Source organism: Astatotilapia calliptera, unplaced genomic scaffold (assembly GCF_900246225.1).
Source record: "Astatotilapia calliptera unplaced genomic scaffold, fAstCal1.2 U_scaffold_51, whole genome shotgun sequence".
NCBI classification, from domain to species: domain Eukaryota; kingdom Metazoa; phylum Chordata; class Actinopteri; order Cichliformes; family Cichlidae; genus Astatotilapia; species Astatotilapia calliptera.
The window spans coordinates 102,640-119,999 of NW_020535791.1; the positions used below are offsets into that span (position 1 = coordinate 102,640).

General features: G+C 38.6%; 1 long non-coding RNA gene across 1 annotated transcript; it reads left to right on the top strand.

Moving 5' to 3' along the window:
• Window positions 1-6,841: 6,841 nt before the first annotated feature.
• Window positions 6,842-10,535, top strand: LOC113018265 (uncharacterized). The gene is made up of 8 exons (XR_003271740.1): window positions 6,842-7,098; window positions 7,817-7,856; window positions 8,002-8,048; window positions 8,361-8,405; window positions 9,244-9,273; window positions 9,727-9,795; window positions 10,002-10,076; window positions 10,472-10,535. It is a non-coding gene; the product is annotated as an uncharacterized LOC113018265 (long non-coding RNA).
• Window positions 10,536-17,360: the final 6,825 nt, after the last annotated feature.

The following is a 17,360-nucleotide window of genomic DNA, read 5'->3' on the forward strand; positions in this document are numbered from 1 at the left end:
TTCATCTTTACCTTCATTATACTCTTCACCTCACTTTCACTGTATTTTATAGTCAAACCTGCACGACTTCTTCTTGCTGCACCTTTTTAAACTTATCGTCCTGTTCATTGCATCAACACCGATATTCACAGGGAGCCATAAGAAATCCACTTCTATCCCTCTGTGTTTGATTCTATACAGTAAATGAAGTATATCAAAAACAATATGTTGCCTAGAGTCTGAAGACATATCACCTGTGCTCACTAGCACGCTGCTAGAGTCCCAGCAAACCACATACCTCCATATTAGTGCGTCCTCCACCCAGTTCAAGCCAGTAACATCACTACCAGCTCCCAGTATAAACTGCCACATCATCTGTAATTCTTTTACTCATCACCAAACTTATTTGTGGGAGAACAAATGCAGCAGCCGTTCTTTTATCTGACAGTGTTGACGCATCAGTAAATATCCTCACATGACCTGAGGACTTTCCCACTATATGAACCTGCTTTTAGTCGCCCCTCCTCCCTCGCCACAAGCTTCCTTTACAACATAACTTATAAAAAACAACTTTATTGACAATCAGCAATAACAATTACAGACAGTCTAGAAGAAGAATCACATGATCAAGGAGCAGAAGTTTATGGTTTTAATAGCTTTTACATTTTGGGAAAGTTTTAAAAACATTGTTTGGTTTTCTTTCTAAAGCGTTGAAAGGACGGCTTTGCATCAGAACAGTAAGATCAGCAAATGAATCCATTAAAGTTCTTTTGCCTTGTTTGCAAAAGAAGCCAAACAACATTTGTGTTACAAAGAGAGACTTCAGAACAGATCAAAGATCACAAACATCAGGCACTGATGGAAACAGCCAAACACAGAAACAGAGGCACCAGCAGGTGAAGGAGGCCTGTTGTAGAAATGACTCTGAGTGCTCAGGTAGAAACGCATGAAGAACCAGTGCGTCTAATATTTGGAAACCAGTCTGTGTTTGAGCGTCCTGGATGAAACACAGATCATGTTGCAGAGCGAGGACGTCGTCTTTCCTCCCGAGTGTGTAACTACAGGACGTGTGCAGAAGGTTTAATCGTCCTCCTGACAGTTACTGATGAACGAGTCCTTCAGGGAGGCTCCAGGATCACTGTGGCTTTTACCAGCTGCTGCTAAACTGAGAGGTGTTGCTGCTTCATGTGTGAAGATGTTTGCATGGCTTTAACAGTGCAGACGTTCCTCATGTGCACCCATTTCATATGTTTTATTGTGATGTTTAGTAACATCTGCTTCCCTCCTTCAGGCAGACGATAAAGTGAGCTCAGCCTTAAACATGTGGAGAGAACGTTTGACCGACAGTCCTGGGACGACTGCAGAACAATGGTTTGTTTTTAATGATAAAGTTTCATAATGGAAATAAATGCTGAGCCTGTTTCATGATGTTGGCCCTGCAGCATCAGGCAGGATTAATACTGTAACAAACGTGTGTCACAGTTATAATGACTTTAAATGAAGACTTGGGTTGGATGGAGATGTCAGCTGGATTTGTGCTGACTGTCACTTTAAATGTTTTCAGTTCTGTTCAGCTTCTAAATCTACTTTTGTATAATGTTTGCTGAGTTTTGCACTTCATGACGCTTTTAAGAAGAGCCAATAAATCCTGACTTTACACAAAAATAAAGGTTTAATGTGTTTAGTGTGACAGTGGAGGAGAGCGCACATAATAAGAGTCATTAACAGAATGGTGACAATTATAATCTGTCTCATTTTAGGAGCAGCTCACAGGCACAACAGACTACAGAGCAACCAAAGCACCAGTTAAACGTCCATGTGACCGGCTTACAGCCAATGAACAATCAGTCCCCACTGTCCCCACCAACATCACTGTACTGGAAAGACTGTGCTGCCATGGTCAGAGATGAACTGGTACTAAAATGTAAGGCAGCTGATGTGTGTGGCCTTAGCAGCACAAATGCATCACGGCTGCAACGCTGCAGTGTGTTTAAACATTTGAACATTTCTGTGGCTTCAAACCAGCAGCTCCTCTGTACTCAGTCGTGTTTGTGTGTCTGTCAAAGTGATTGTTGTCTTTAAAAAGCCTTTTGTGTTGAGTTTTGTGAGCAGTGCCGAGCTTCTCTGTAGTCTAAGCTGAGTCGATATATTTGATTCCATGTTTGGTGTGATTTTCAAAGTCAGCAGCAGCAAACCCATACGGTAAAAAAATACATTTTTCCTGGCCAAAATATATTTCAAATATATGGTAAATATATTTTGTATTTGTGATGCTCCAAAAAAATATATTTTTGAAATTGAAAATATATTTCTTTCAAACCAAAATACATTTCAAAACATATTTTAGGGTGAAGAAAATACATTTCCAACCTTACAGTAGAATGTATATCAAAGTATCCTTTATTTAAAATATATTTAGTGCAATAATGATGATAATGATAACAATACTAAAAGTAACATGTTTTATGCACATCTGCAAAAAACAGTTGGATTCAAACAAAACAGAGTCAAAGGTCTATCACGAATTAGGTTGTTTATTCATTTGCTTACAGTATTTCACATTACACAATATCTCACTATAATGTAGCGTTCATTGACTTTGAAATTATCTGTCAGTGATACAGTAAACAAGATACAACAACTGCTATGTACACTTTAGTTTTTGACAATATATACAATTTAGTACTTAAAGGAACACACTCCACTGTTTTGGAAATAGCCTCATTCTCCATCTCTCTCAGAGTTAAAAATGCAGCGTCTTCTTTCTAGATCCGTACGTTAATAGGGCTCTGGAGCGTGATCTTACGGGATGGGGCGTAGCCACGATTTTTGGTCAAGGCGCCATATTAGCAGGCCAAACAAATGCTTGCTGTGTGGTCGGTTGTAATGTTAGATTGCACTACCGACAAAGGAATAAGCTTGAAAACAGGCTCTCTTTTCATTGTTTCCTCACCTGGAAGCATCATGAGGGAGCTTATGTGTTGGATGTTACCAAAAGAAGGCGTCTAGCCTGGATAGCAGCTGCGAGACGAGCTGATATTCAGTTCTCTACCAGCCACAGATATCTGTTGGTGTGCTCCAGTATTTTCATTCAGGTAAGTTCTAAATAAGTTCATATTATTATTTATAGCCTGTTAATTTTATTTTCAATAGCACAAACTTAGAACAAACATGCAGAACTACCTTCTATTTATAGAGTTGCTAATTATTTGGCATTATTGCAACAAACCAGCCTATGAAATGAATGAAACAAATCCTGACTGGGTTCCAACACTACACATGGGGCACTACGAAATCCCTGCTTCAAACTACATGCTACATACCACCATGCCAATCAGATTACTTCTTCCATGTGAGGGTAAAAAGGTGACCTTCCTGGATAAGATGGCAAAGGTTTGCTGCGTTTTGGTGAACATGTGCCCCAGTGTGGTAGTAAAACCAGGGAAAAATGCTCTTGTTAAATACTCTTAAGTCTTGTGCTGTTTATGTAGTGATAAGTTTTCTTTTTTTTTTTTTTTTTTCTTTTTTCTCTTCTTTTTTTTTTCTCCTTCTCTTTTTACAGTTGCAGAAACATATAGGTGATTGCTGTAACGTATGTTTTAATTTTGAAATTAAAGCAGCCTTTTTTCCGTTAAAAGGTTCTTTGTGAGGATCAATCCAGACATGGGAACAAAATGCCCTGCAAAACTTGGTACAAGCCGCAAGACAGGTCGTGTCGTAAAGAGGAAGGTTACAAGCATCAGCCCTCGGATCACCACCTTCCTCCAGCGGCTCTCTGAGTTTGAATGGAGGACTTCCAACTAGGTAAGAACAGAGATGATAATATCTTTTACATAGCTGATAATTATATACATACTGTACACACATCCATACAACAGTATGAATGATCTCAGACAGATGTGAACAAGTGAATAACCTGAGCAAACATGAATATTGATGATGTGTCTTTGACAGGTGGTGATAAAGACTACGCTGAACCCGACCATCCTGGTAACGGAAATCTAAATCCCATGTCACATTCTATTTCCTGGGACCCACTGATAATTATTACATTTTGTAAATGAGTTTTGTTTTACAATTGTAATAGTTTATTTAATGTTCATGCTGGTGGGTTTGTCCTGTTTTTAGTGGAATGAAAAACTGTTTTCCTTAAAAAAATCAGACAGAAAGGTGAAGGACTGTGTAGTTTTCATGTACGCTTCTATTTATTTTGGTTATTGGCATTGTTTTTATTCAGTTTAAAAATGTTTTTCTTGTTAAAAAAAAAAATCAACAATAAATGTTGGTTTAATTCACTATTCTGAGACTACTTTATTATTATTTTTTTTTGTCCCGTTTGGATCTATAGCCATCAGAATTGTTGTCTTGAGGCCAAGAAAGATGCCAAGCGGATTTATTTTACCAAGTGGATCATCATGGCCTTGCCATATTGGTCCATTTGATTGACCTTTATTATAATTATGAATTTATTTTATTTTCAGTTGCAAACGGGACAGACATAACTGTGGGATAGGACAGGGGGAAAGAATGAAAGAAAGAGGGGGAGAGAAAGAAAGAAAACCAAAGGGGGGAAGAGACGGTGAGAAGGGGGGGAAGAGAGAAAAAAAAACAAACAACAAAAAAAAAACTCCTGGGTCACCTGTATGGAGAAAAACAAACAAACAGAGGAGACAGCAAACAACAAAGAGCAACATAATAATAGAAAAAAAAGCACCATCACAATAAACTAGCTAGCCATAGATATCAATAGTTACTAAATAATAAACGATATTGTTCAGCACGCAGGATAGACAGCGCACAGTGTGCTTTGAGGCAGCAGCCAAGAAAGCTGTAGTCCGCGTCTGTGAATACCCATGTGTACACCTGTGTGCATACCTGTGTGGATCAGCATGCTTGCATTCCAAAGGTTTCTCCATGTGATAAGTGATAAGTTTTCAAAAGAGACAGTAAATTACAGAATGCTAGTAGTGGGTGATATTATACAAATGCTGTCATGATTTTATGTGAACATTTTGTCATTTGTAAACTATACATAACATTTTTTCTACATTGTAACTGATGTGATGTTCGACAAAGTGCTTTTAATTAAAAATAGGCAAACATTTCTTTGTTTCTTTATTCAACTTTTGAACAGTGGTATTTAGTAAGTACATATTCAGTAAATGCAAAGTATTTACATGGCCCCCTAAATTAAAACACTATGGGTTATTCAGAACAGAACTATGCTTGGAAAAATATTGTCCCATCAGTTGATCCAACTCCTCCACAGTAGCAGGTGGAACCTTTCTTTTTTGAGGATGGCTTCTTTTACCTGTCACTACAGATGGTCTGTCTATGTTTTGATCAAGAACCTTTTTTTTGGGCAGCTGAAGAGGAGAAGTCTATCTTATGGCCAACCTCTGGCTGTATCTTGGTCATATTACCCAGCAAAACCCAGTATGCAGGTTCATCTGTAACAGTCCTTGTGCCACAGATCCTCACTGTTGCTTCTACATTAAACAGAAGAGCAGTGACATGGCTGCAAGTCTCCACGACTCTAGCCATACAGCTGCAGTGGGCGGCTTCAACCTTCCCTGTGATGCTCACAATGACCTGTGGCTGCAATGCTGCAATTCAGTCTTTAAGAGTGCAGGACCTGAAACACACACAGACAAAGTTCATTTAAAGACAAGAACTATGAGCCAAGGCCGACACAAATGTGTTTTATTTACTTTCAAATCCATTTATCATAAATGTAACAAATAAAGTGTTTTTATGTATCCATCTATAGAACGCTGCATGTTATATTCTAAATCTGCATGTTTCTTTTTAGAAACCTATCAGCAAAAAATGAACCTAAAGTATGTAATGCAAGGATGTAATCACTTTCAAGAGGGAGAAAACATAAAGTTCGACTTTAAGTGACAACTATGGACACCTAATATGACAAGCAGATTCTGCAGGTCATTAATCAATGTATAAAACTAAAACAGAATGTATTTTTAGTGACACAGGACACAAACAAGGAAGCAAGATGTGTAATTAGGATTATTTATAATAAATATGAATTAATTAGGGCAATTTCTTTAACCATAAAGAATAACTAAATCCTTCAGGACAATGTCACATCAATGCACTGAACTCACTATGTTATCCCTCTAACAGAGCCTCTACATGTTCTCACTGTAATTTCCCCCTCACGAATGAATTTTTGCTAGCACTAATTTGAATGTTGGGGGGAATCAAACGCATTTTACTCGCAGTACTCAAGCTGACTTACCTTTGCTTGAATGACGGCGTACTCACAACGTGGAGGCTTAAAAATAGCCAAATCTTGTACCCAGTCCTTGGTGAATTGGATGTGCGCCTCCAGAGATTTATAATTGCGAAATTGGTGCGCCGTGTATGCTCTGACTCCACAGACAAGGTATGAGAGTAGATCATGCTAAGTCAATAGCGGTTTGGTCTTCAGGGTTTCTACTCCACGGCTATATTTCATACGGGTCCACATTTCAACAATCAAGTACCGTCTCTTTGCATCTGGACAGAATCTGTCTCTATACCGTCATTTTCTTTTGAGCTACGTTTCAGAATGGTTCGTAGCAATCTTGTTTTGATTCGTGACCTGCCAAGATGGTGCTGCGCTCCCACAATGCATTGCGACATTACGTCAACTCCAAAGCCCTTTGCGTGCAGGAGTGTATGCGCATGCGCATTGCCACGGTGGTTTAAAAAATAAAGATATAATGAAAAGTAATTAATAAAAATTAAATATTTAAACATTCCCACAAATGTGCAATGAACGTGCAAAAACTCTCTTTAGTAGTTGTTGCTGTTTCTTTCTTTCTTTCTTCTTTTTTTTTTTTTTTTGAAAAATAACGACGTCTCTGAGGCGCGAAATCTGACAGCGAGAGGAACGGCCGGATACAGGAGACGGGAAGAAACAAGCCGATTATGTTCGCGTTAATTAAGTGGTTGGAAGATGTAAAATTCTCAATTCTGCCAACTGAACATATACGAGATTTTAATGAGGATGAATAATTAGCCGGCATGGAGGAAACGGACCTTTATTTCATGGAGTGGCGACAAGAAGCCAAGGCGGGTGGCCAGTCTAAGAAGCCTCCATCATCAAGCTAGCAGGTGCCTTTTCCCATATAATATTACTTTATTCTCGTGTATTTGGAACGGAAGCGTAGAGCTGCCACCCAGGCAAAAGAGAAATATAAGTATATCACGTTATAACGTGAAAAGTTTATCGTTCTAACAATATACTATCATGTTTGAACAACATGTTTGAACAACATTGTACGAAAAATGTACATAATTATCACGTCCGTACAATATTGTGCGAACGTGACAATTATGTATATTATAATAATGTGATATTATATTATACCAGTGGTTCTTAACCTGGGTTCGATCGAACCCTAGGGGTTCGGTGAGTTGGTCTCAGGGGTTCGGCAGAGCCTCCGCTGTGACGTGCACGGCTCATTTTGTGCACCAGTAAAAAACATATCTACGTCTAATTTGAAAAAAAAAACACACTTTATTTTTCACTAAAGAGGGGTTCAATGAATGCGCATATGAAACTGGTGGGGTTCGGTACCTCCAACAAGGTTAAGAACCACTGTATTATACAAACATGAAAAGCATAATGTTAGAACAATAAACATTTCACGTCATAACGTGATATAGCTCTATTTTTCTTTTGCCTGGGTGGCAGCTCCACGCTTCCATAATTTGGTAATCAAAATATGTAACTTAATTAATTATATTGTGACGTACTTTTGCCTTTTCTTATTATTCTGCCTTCTCAATAACTATCAAAGCCTATTCACATTTAATTTGGCTTTCACAGAAATCCTACCTCTCCTTCTGGCTACAGAGTACTTACCAAGGTTAGAAACAAAGAACAGTTATGCTTTATTAATGTTCGCTAATTACAATGTTCCACATTTCCTTGCTTTTTAAGTCATTTTTAGGCTTTTTAGAGTTTTTGTTTTTTATTTTTTTAGCAGTAATGTTTCTGCCTATTTATTTCAGCCCATGAAATCGAATGCAGATCTTCCTAATGTGAGATTTACATAAATGTAAGTAATTTTGTTTGTCATTGTCATTAATGTTGTTGCTGTTGTTGTTTTTGTGCAGTTTGCAATCATATAAACCTAGCAAACATCAGTCAGCACAGTGACTAACCTAAACAGATTCTTGCTTTATTCACATATATTATATGTAATTATATATACCTGCACATTGTACCTAGGGTTGCAGCCACTTGGCCCCACCCCATTGTTGTGACAGCCCTGATTGTACTTATACACTGCATCTGAACAGGGAACAGTCTGCCACATTAATGTATTTTTAAGTGACTTGTTTGTAATACATGAATTTGTTTCTTACAGATGTCAAAGTCTCAACCTCATGCTGCCCTCCCCCATCCTCCTAAAGTAAGTATTTGTTGTTGTGGTTTTTTATGCGGTGTCTGTGTCACATGCTAATCATAATTATTGAAATAACTGTTTTCTAACAGATTTTCCAAAACACTAGTTATGTTTGTTGTCATTCAGACCAGTACTACTGCTTAGACATTGTTTAGTGGTCATGCATGTTTGACAAGCTCGTTATGATACCAAAACAGTAGGCCTATCACAATAATCGATATATCGACTTAACACACAGTACATGTACATGACCTCAATAATTGTTGATGATGTAATTTATGTGCCATTATATTTACAAAAATAAAATATAATGATAACAAAACAATAACATTAAATATCATTGTTTTCTATTTGTTAGAAAACTTACTATTTATTCAAGTTTTTAAGGTATCTAATATTTTGATTCCTAATTTCAATGATCTAAATACTTTAAGAATTAGATGTTGGTTTGTCAATTGAAAGTGTGTAGATCTTGCATTATTATGGTGTTATATTATGATTATACATTCAAAGACATAAAATGGTCTTAAAATGACAATGACATAACTTGTCGCAATTGTTTATGGGGCAATATACCGACCAACAAAAAGTCGTTATCGTAACAGGCCTTCAAAACACACAGTTTTATGATTGATAAATTCAAAAAATAAATACATTTAATTTCTCTGAGATTCTCTAATATTCAGTTACAGTTCACAACACAGCTACCCGTACATGCAGTATTATACTGTAAATATAAATCTCTGCATTTAGCATCCCACTAGAAGCGTCACAGTTACTGCCTCTTTTTTTTTTTTTACAAATACCTGTACTATCACTAACACATTTACTGTTTTACTTTTAGCCTGTGGATACAAATGCAGATTTCCTTAATGTAAGTTGTGCATTTTAATTACATCATGTTATTTTTATTATTATTTATTTATTTATTTTATTTTACATTCAAATATTTCAAGCTTCTTGGTTAAAGAAGCTTGATTGCTAGTAGGTAAAGAATAGTTCACCTATAATTCATATTCCCAATTAATTTCTCACCTCTGATTGAATGCCTTTGTTTGTTTTCCTATAACAAAACATTTTTGCTGGATATATATGGTGAATTTATATGCATAGATACAGTCGTAGTGCTTGACACATGCAAACAGCAGTAGATGTACTAAAAAGGAAATAATTACAATCATGATGTTGATTGCTGATGTCAGTATATATATTTTAGAGGAATGTTTTGTTTTTCACCCAAAATAACTATATTGCTTCAGAAGAGATTTATTACCCTACCGGACTCTTATATATTGTTCTGTTTTTTGTTTGTTTTTGTTATTTTCAGGTTCAATGGTGCGTGTTCTTCTAATGGCCGCCTTCCCACTGGAGGTTTTGATCCACAGCAATTTAAAAGGTAATCAGCTTTGAAAGTCAGTTCAAATGGTTAGCTAATAGTACTTTAAAAAGCCTACAACTCTGTCACCAGTTTCTTTACCAAAAATTACCCATAAAAGTATCGCTCAATAGCATATATTGTAGTTCAAATGTTTAGTTGTACAAATATCAAATTTTTGGAAATCTAAAACTAGTCAAACACTCAAATGTTCATGCTTTTTATAGGAGGACAGAGCAAAACGGACATCGGCGCAGAGTGAAGAACTGCCCTTGATAAGGACACTATGACAGCCATATATAGTAAGTGAAGACTTTCTGTGTATCTAAAATTGCATACAGCACAAGTAACTTACTTTGCAACCATTAAAATAGGTTGTAAAGTAAGTTACCAATACAAATAGGTGATGATGCATTGTAGTGGTTGGTCTCAGACAAAGAAGGTCAACAGATTTATGAATGCTGGAAGGTAAGGAGAGACGACCAAAAGGGGTGTTAGCATTACTGTAATGTGAACTGGATAGACTTCCCATCTAGGAAAAAAAAAGAGGTAAATTATGCGTAAAATATATCTGTATTAATATCTGTATCTGTATAAACAGAAATATCTGTTTGCTAAATGAAGCCAGCTAACATAAATCACATTTTTATTTTAACTCTGATAAAAGTAATAGAACTGTGACTTTTGTTTGTTACAGTGGCGGTAAGGAAGGGGTTTCCCAGCGTGTCCAGAAGGGCTTTGAGGATTGCAGTGAAAGCTGGGGGAACTGAGACTGTGTGTATATATATATATATATATATATATATATATATATATATATACACACATATATGTATATGTGTGTGTGTTTCTTTTAGAATGTTTAAGTATGTAATGAGAATAAACTTATAAAATGAATATTCCTTGCTTGATTGATATGCTATATGTATGTTTTAAACATCAAATAAAGATTTCTTTCAGATGTTACATGTGAATGTGTTTTCTTAGAAATATATGAAGGGTTAAATTTATATTTTTTTGAATGATTTTAAATACATTTAAATTGTATTTTGAAATATATTTTATTAATATATTTCAAAATATACAAAAAATGGCCAAAAAATATATGTGCTAAAATACATTTTAAATATATAAATATATTTTAAAATGTATTTTAAAATATATTTTTTTACCGTATGGGCAAAGCTACACCAGAGGGTTGTGCTGTGTAACAGGTTGGTGCAGGTGGTGTTATCTACATTTGAACATTAGGCAACAGTCTCATGAAGACACTTTCTATTGTTCACTAAAGACCAACAATAACAGAGACAAAGGGAGAGCAGCAGAACTAGTGCTAACAATTAGCACTGCTAGCCTGCCCACCAACACCAGCTAATGTTCTAAAAACGATGATCAATGATTTTGCTGTAACGGCTCCAGCTGTCTGTGTCAGGGACACGTTGGAGATGAAGTGAGTGATCCAGTGACAAAGGTTTGGAAAGCTGCAGTCAGCTGAGACTAAAGGAGTCACCTGACCGAGAGACCAAATGTTTCACTGAGAACGTCCAGATGAACAGAATCAACCTTTGGGATAATCTGTTCCACACATCCATGTTTCACTTACTGCATTATATTTCCTCATTGCTGTGCACACAGGCCTGTGGCTTATAACCAACTCCAAGTTCAGACTCAGAGGCTGCTGAAGCTGTTTTCTGGAACAGAGACGTGTTGGATATAAAAGCAACTCTTCTTTATGTGTCAGCACTGAGGAAAGGAGCAGCTTCGTTTCTAAGTGTATGAAGGACTGTAGCAGTGTGTGTGTGAGCTTTATTTCACAGACAGAACCATGTCAAAAACACAACTTCAGGTAAAAACAATACAAAATCAAAGAGTCTGATCAGAAGGATTAAACAGAGGAGTGTGGGACTGTTTTTAACAGACAGCAGGTTAAGCCAGGCTGGAGGAGTAAACTGAGCCTCGGTGTGAGCAGCAGTGTGTTTGACAGGAAGCTGAGATAAACAGTCTGGAGCCCATTTAGTGCTTCATATGAAAGTGTGAGGATTTGAAAGCAAATCTAAAATCAAGCAGGAGTCAGTGTGAGAATGATTTGTGCTTTTCCTCAGTCAGATGCTGGGAGTTTCAGTTCATCCATGTTCAGCGTGCTGTGCTTTGTGTAACAGGAGAATATGACAGTATAAATCAAGTCTTCATGTCACTGAAAGCCTCCACAGTCTGCTATGGAGGTGCATCAGTTTGGATTTACAAGAAGAACATTTCTTAAACCTGCCACAAGATGGCGCTCCAACAGAAGGGATGTCCACAGTGTAACACAGACACACACATACTGTGTGAATGTGTGAGTGAATGGGCTTTCAACACAAGGCTTCTGCTGCTACCTTTAATGACATAATTAGCTAACAAGAACAAACTGTTAATTACCACCAAAGAACGGCTCCAGATTTTAGCTGCTGACCATTTTGTGAAACGTTGATTACATCAGCTTATTGTTGATTTTTCAACCTTAATATCAGCTGCTTTAAAGGAGCCTCGTTCTCTGGCAGTAACACTTTTCTTCACTAGATGCAGTGCAGGCACAGTCTGTGTTTCTAAACTACACACTAATGTTCATTGTTGTGCAGCTAAATCCTCCCTCTGGATGGGAAGAATCCCTGTCAGGCTTCAAACACCTGGCTTGGTGTTCTGGAGCTAATGTGTCACCTGTGAGGACTCTGAGATGAACACACAGCAGACACTTCAGTTCTCCGTCTGTGTGTCCTCAGTTTCCCAGCATGCCTTGGCTGTGGTGGTGGAGGTGAATGAGGGGGAACATGCTGCTCTGTCAGCACTCAGGTTTCATACCTGGTGATCTCAGAGGACAAAGCGGCGTTACAGCAGCGCACGTTGATGAGACCTGATGCTCTGAACAGTTCAGACTTCAGCCTCACTCTGAGAAAACAAACGACTGACTGTCAGCAGCAACTACACCTGCTCCATCAGTGACGGAGAGAAGAACTGAGACTGAGAGACATACAGCTGCAGGTCAAAGGTCAGAAACGCCCGCTCTTTGTACGGGTCAGGAGTTAGTACTGCAGAGGTCAGAGGTCAGCTTGCTGACAAACCATTTGAAACAGTTTGGAGCTAAAAGCACAACAGCAGAGGAAAGAAGAGACACTGCAGAGATGATGCAAAATATTGTGTTTTGTTCTCAGCTGTCAAAAAGTGTAACACACGTGTTCCAGCACAGCCTTTGTGTACTTTCACTTCTCCATACTGTCCATTGGAAATCCTGTTTGTTACTTTTTGATTTCAGTCCATGTGTCCAAAGCAAACTTCTGTCCCACACTTTCTCTGCTGACTCTTCACCGATGCTCAGATGATCTCAGATGATTTCACCAGAACTCATCAAAATTCGGGCTCCACAGAAACCCAGACGTCACTAAACAAGCGTAACAAGCAAAGTGAAAACTGGTCGTTCAGCTTTATTGACCAAAGATAAGCTCACATGTCACCTCATGACACAGACACTTATTTCCACAGCATGCACGAGGACTGACAATAAGTGTCTATAAAGCCACTTCTATCTGCCACACCTGTGCTTCTGTCATGGTTGCTCTCCTCTCACTCTGTCATTTATCCACAGTCTGCCTCCCTCTGCTCCGTCAGCTGACGTCCTCTCTACACCACCTGCTGTGTTTTATCCTGCAAAAACACATTTAAGAAGCGTTGCACCGAGTAACGGGAGGAACTGCTATAAAATCCATTTAAAGGAGGTGGTGCTGAGTGCTGTGACTGGGGTCCCACCACTGACATCACGGGTGGAGGACATGTTGGAAAACTGCTACAAAGTGCTGTGCAGCCAGCAGAGCTTACAGTCTGTCCTGTGTGTCATACAGGCTCTCACACTTAGTGTTTCTGTGACACATTGAAGAGAAGTTTGTGTTGTTCACAGTTGTGCTTGTACTGAGTGACAGCTGACATGACCTAACAGGAATAATGTGTCTGTGCTGAATGAGAAGTAACACACAATGAAGTCTTGATGCATCTCAATCATCCAGGAAAGTGAGTCTGTTGCTTCTGTTCATCTGGACGCAGCGTTTTGTGGGAGAAACGTGTCGTCATCATCAGGTGACGTCTTCAGTCTCAGCTGCAGGTTTCAGTCTTACAAACAGGACATTTGCATAAAGACTGAAAGCAGCTGCAGGAACGATGGGCTGGGAGCTCCGTTCCTTCATCTTAATTATGCAGATTCTCAGGACCATTGATCAACAACCACTGATCCATGTCCATGAGTCCCATTCACAGAGATGTGGGAATGGCTGCAGTCACAGCATGTAAGATGGAAATAAATGAGAAGTATTTAGCTGAAGTGGATTTGATTTATGTTAGTTCTTTTTTAACTTGTAGTTCTACATTGGAAGATTATTGTGATATTGAAATATAAAAATACATTTATATTCTATTATTTTCTCAAAATAAGCGTCACACTCGTGGAAGCCGGTGTAGCCGCCGAAACGCCTGCATTTATGGAGACTTTCAGCCCCAGGTAGGCCAGTTATGGATCTTCGGATCCACATTATGTCAGCAGCTGTTCTCCACCGTGAACTGTGTTCAAACAAACACGCTCACGCCTCACAGACGACAGCTTACAGTCCTGTAGAGATAAAGTGACTTCGTACAGCCCCGTCTTCAGTCTTGTGGAGATGATCTCGACGCTTTGGTGGATGTTACTAGCTCCTGTGCAGTATTTTGTAAAGACATGATTATACCCCGTAAGCGTGTTAAAATGTACGCTAACAATAAGCCATGGGTCACTAAAAGTGTCAAATCCTGTTTAAGGAAAAAGAGACAGGCCTTTAAAGAGGGGCTGTTACCGATTTTCAGACAGCTACCAAGGAAATGAAAATCGAGATGTTGAAAGCAAAACAGACAAAAACCTTCTTGAAAGCAAATTTGCTGCAAAAACTTTTGGGTCTGCCTGGACTTGTATGAAAACCATAGCAGGGTTTCAAAATCCCCAGAGCAGCAGTCAGGTCATTTTAGATGTTTTAATTCAGACAGAGATTTTCAAATGCTTTAAACATGTTTTATGCTCGTTTTAGTTCTTCTGATTTCAGCGAGGATATTTGGGAACTGAAACAGAAACTGAGAGATACTCAGCACTTTATCATTGAACTCAGCGATGTTAAAAAGGCCTTTCATACAGTCAATGTGAACAAGAGCCAGGTCCTGATAATATTAGTGGCCGCCTAATTAAATCTTGTGCTGATGAACTCAGGCCTATATTTCAGGTTATTTTTAACAAATCCTTGCAAACACAACATGTGCCCTCTCTTTGCAAAGAAGCAGTCGTGGTTCCTGTCCCTAAATCTAAACGACTTCAGGCCTGTTGCCTCACTTCAGTTGTCATGAAAGTCTTTGAAAAAATCATCAGAAATGTGATTATGAAGAGACTGAAGGTCAGCTGGATCCAATGCAGTTTGCATACAGGCCCAACAGAGGAGTGGAGGACGCACTTTTGACTTTACTAAATCTGATTCTTAAACATGTAGAGAGTAAAGGGACTTTTGCAAGACTTCTTTTCATTGATTTTTCTTCGGCTTTTAATACAACACAGCCCCATATTTTAATTAAAAGACTTTTAGAACAGTTTGAAATCAGGAAAAACCTGCTGGGCTGGATTTTAGATTTTCTAACTGACAGGTCACAAAGAGTGAGAATAAATGGGGTTCTGTCTGACCCAGTGTTCTCCTCCACAGGTTCTCCTCAAGGCTGCGTCCTATCGCCCTTATTATTCACTCTCTATACAAACATGTGTCAGGGCAGACATGAAAACAGGGTCATTATTAAATATGCAGATGACTCTGTTATTGTCAGCTTACTGAAAGAGGGTGAAACTAACCACGGCCCAGTCATTGATGACTTTGTTCAGTGGTGGGAGGAGTCTTATCTCCAGCTGAACATATCTAAAACAAAAGACATGGTTGTTGATTTTAGGAAACAACAAAATGGGCACGGAGTCACTTTAATTAAAGGTCAGAAAATAGAGCAAGTACAATCATATAAATATCTTGGGACCATAATCAATGAAAAACTGAACTTTGATCAAAATTGCAAATCAGTTTGTAAAAAGGGTCACCAGCACCTTTATTGCCTTAGGAAACTTGTTCATTTCCACATTGACCAAAAAATTTTAACTTTGTTTTATCGTTCTTTTATTGAGTCTGTTTTATCCTTTTGTTTGGTGGCATGGTTCGGTCAGACCTCTGTCACAGAGAAAAACTCTCTGAATCAGATAGTGAGATGGTCCAGTCGTCTGATAGCTGAGCCACAGTCTTGTTTAGCCTCCCTGTACTCTGAGCAGGTACAGAGGATGGCTTTATCAATCCTTAAAAATGGTTCCCATCCTCTAAGGGGTGAATTTCAGCTTCTTCCCTCAGGACGGAGGTTTCTATTTCCGAGATGCAGGACAAAGCGTTATAAAAACAGCTTTGTCCCCGTTGCTGTCACTGAATTAAATAAGAACTGTTTTTGATTCGAAATATTAAAGTATGTGTCACAGTGAGCTTTATATATTTACTAGGTATGTGTGTTTTTAAAGGGATGTCAAATGCTGTCATTTGTCTGTAAAGCAAATTTACCTTGCCTTTGGGTATAAATAAAGTTACCTTACCTGCAGACGCTGTGCGCAGAGGTTCAGGAGCAGAAGTCCCGTTGTAAACATATCACGGCAGACCCGACGATGTTTGCATGAACGCGCTTTTTTTAAAAGTCAGGTCAAGGCTCCAAAAGCCCAAAGGCGATATAACAGTTTGTGTTTGCTACATGGATCATTGTAGTTCAGCTTTCCTTTGTTATATTTCTTTAAGAGCTCAAAATGTGTTCATTACATAAATCAAATGTAATTTTCTCTGTAGCACTTCATGGATTTCATAAGCAACACACTGTAGTTGTTCACACAAAGCATAAAGGTAAAAACAATATACACAGTGTTATCTTCATTTTAGATGTCACAAAGTATTTGCGGCTCCCAGTGTTTTCCCGAACCCTGACCCTTTGCGTGGAAACCGGGTCCAAAAGGCTCTTTGGGTGTTAAAGGTTGCTGACCCCTGCACTAGGCCCAACTGACACATATATTTGATTCCAAATACAAAAAATAATGTGTAACCTGCTGGAAGAATGTAGGAGGTTGAGACAGGATCTCAACACTTGGTGTCTGCAACAAAAGACAACAATATGTGGGCCGATCGTGGCTCAAGAGTTGGCAGCTCGTCTTGTAATCGGAAGGTTGCCGGTTCGAGCCCCGGCTTGGACAGTCTCGGTCGTTGTGTCCTTGGGCAAAAAAGCACTTTGGGGTCCTTAGGGACGAGTAAAGCGCTCTACAAATACAGGCCATGTAATGGCAGAAACATTCTCTAGTGTAAATCCTGACTAGTTCATTAACTACAGATCAGTTTCAGTGAACATTATTCACAGAGGGATCTGAGTTCCTTATACCAGACTCTACAGAAACTGTAACACTGTACAGCTCTGCGACTCAACAATATGACAACAATGTAACACACACTAGAATCATCAAATAAAGCCCCACTAACCACTAGAACTAGAAC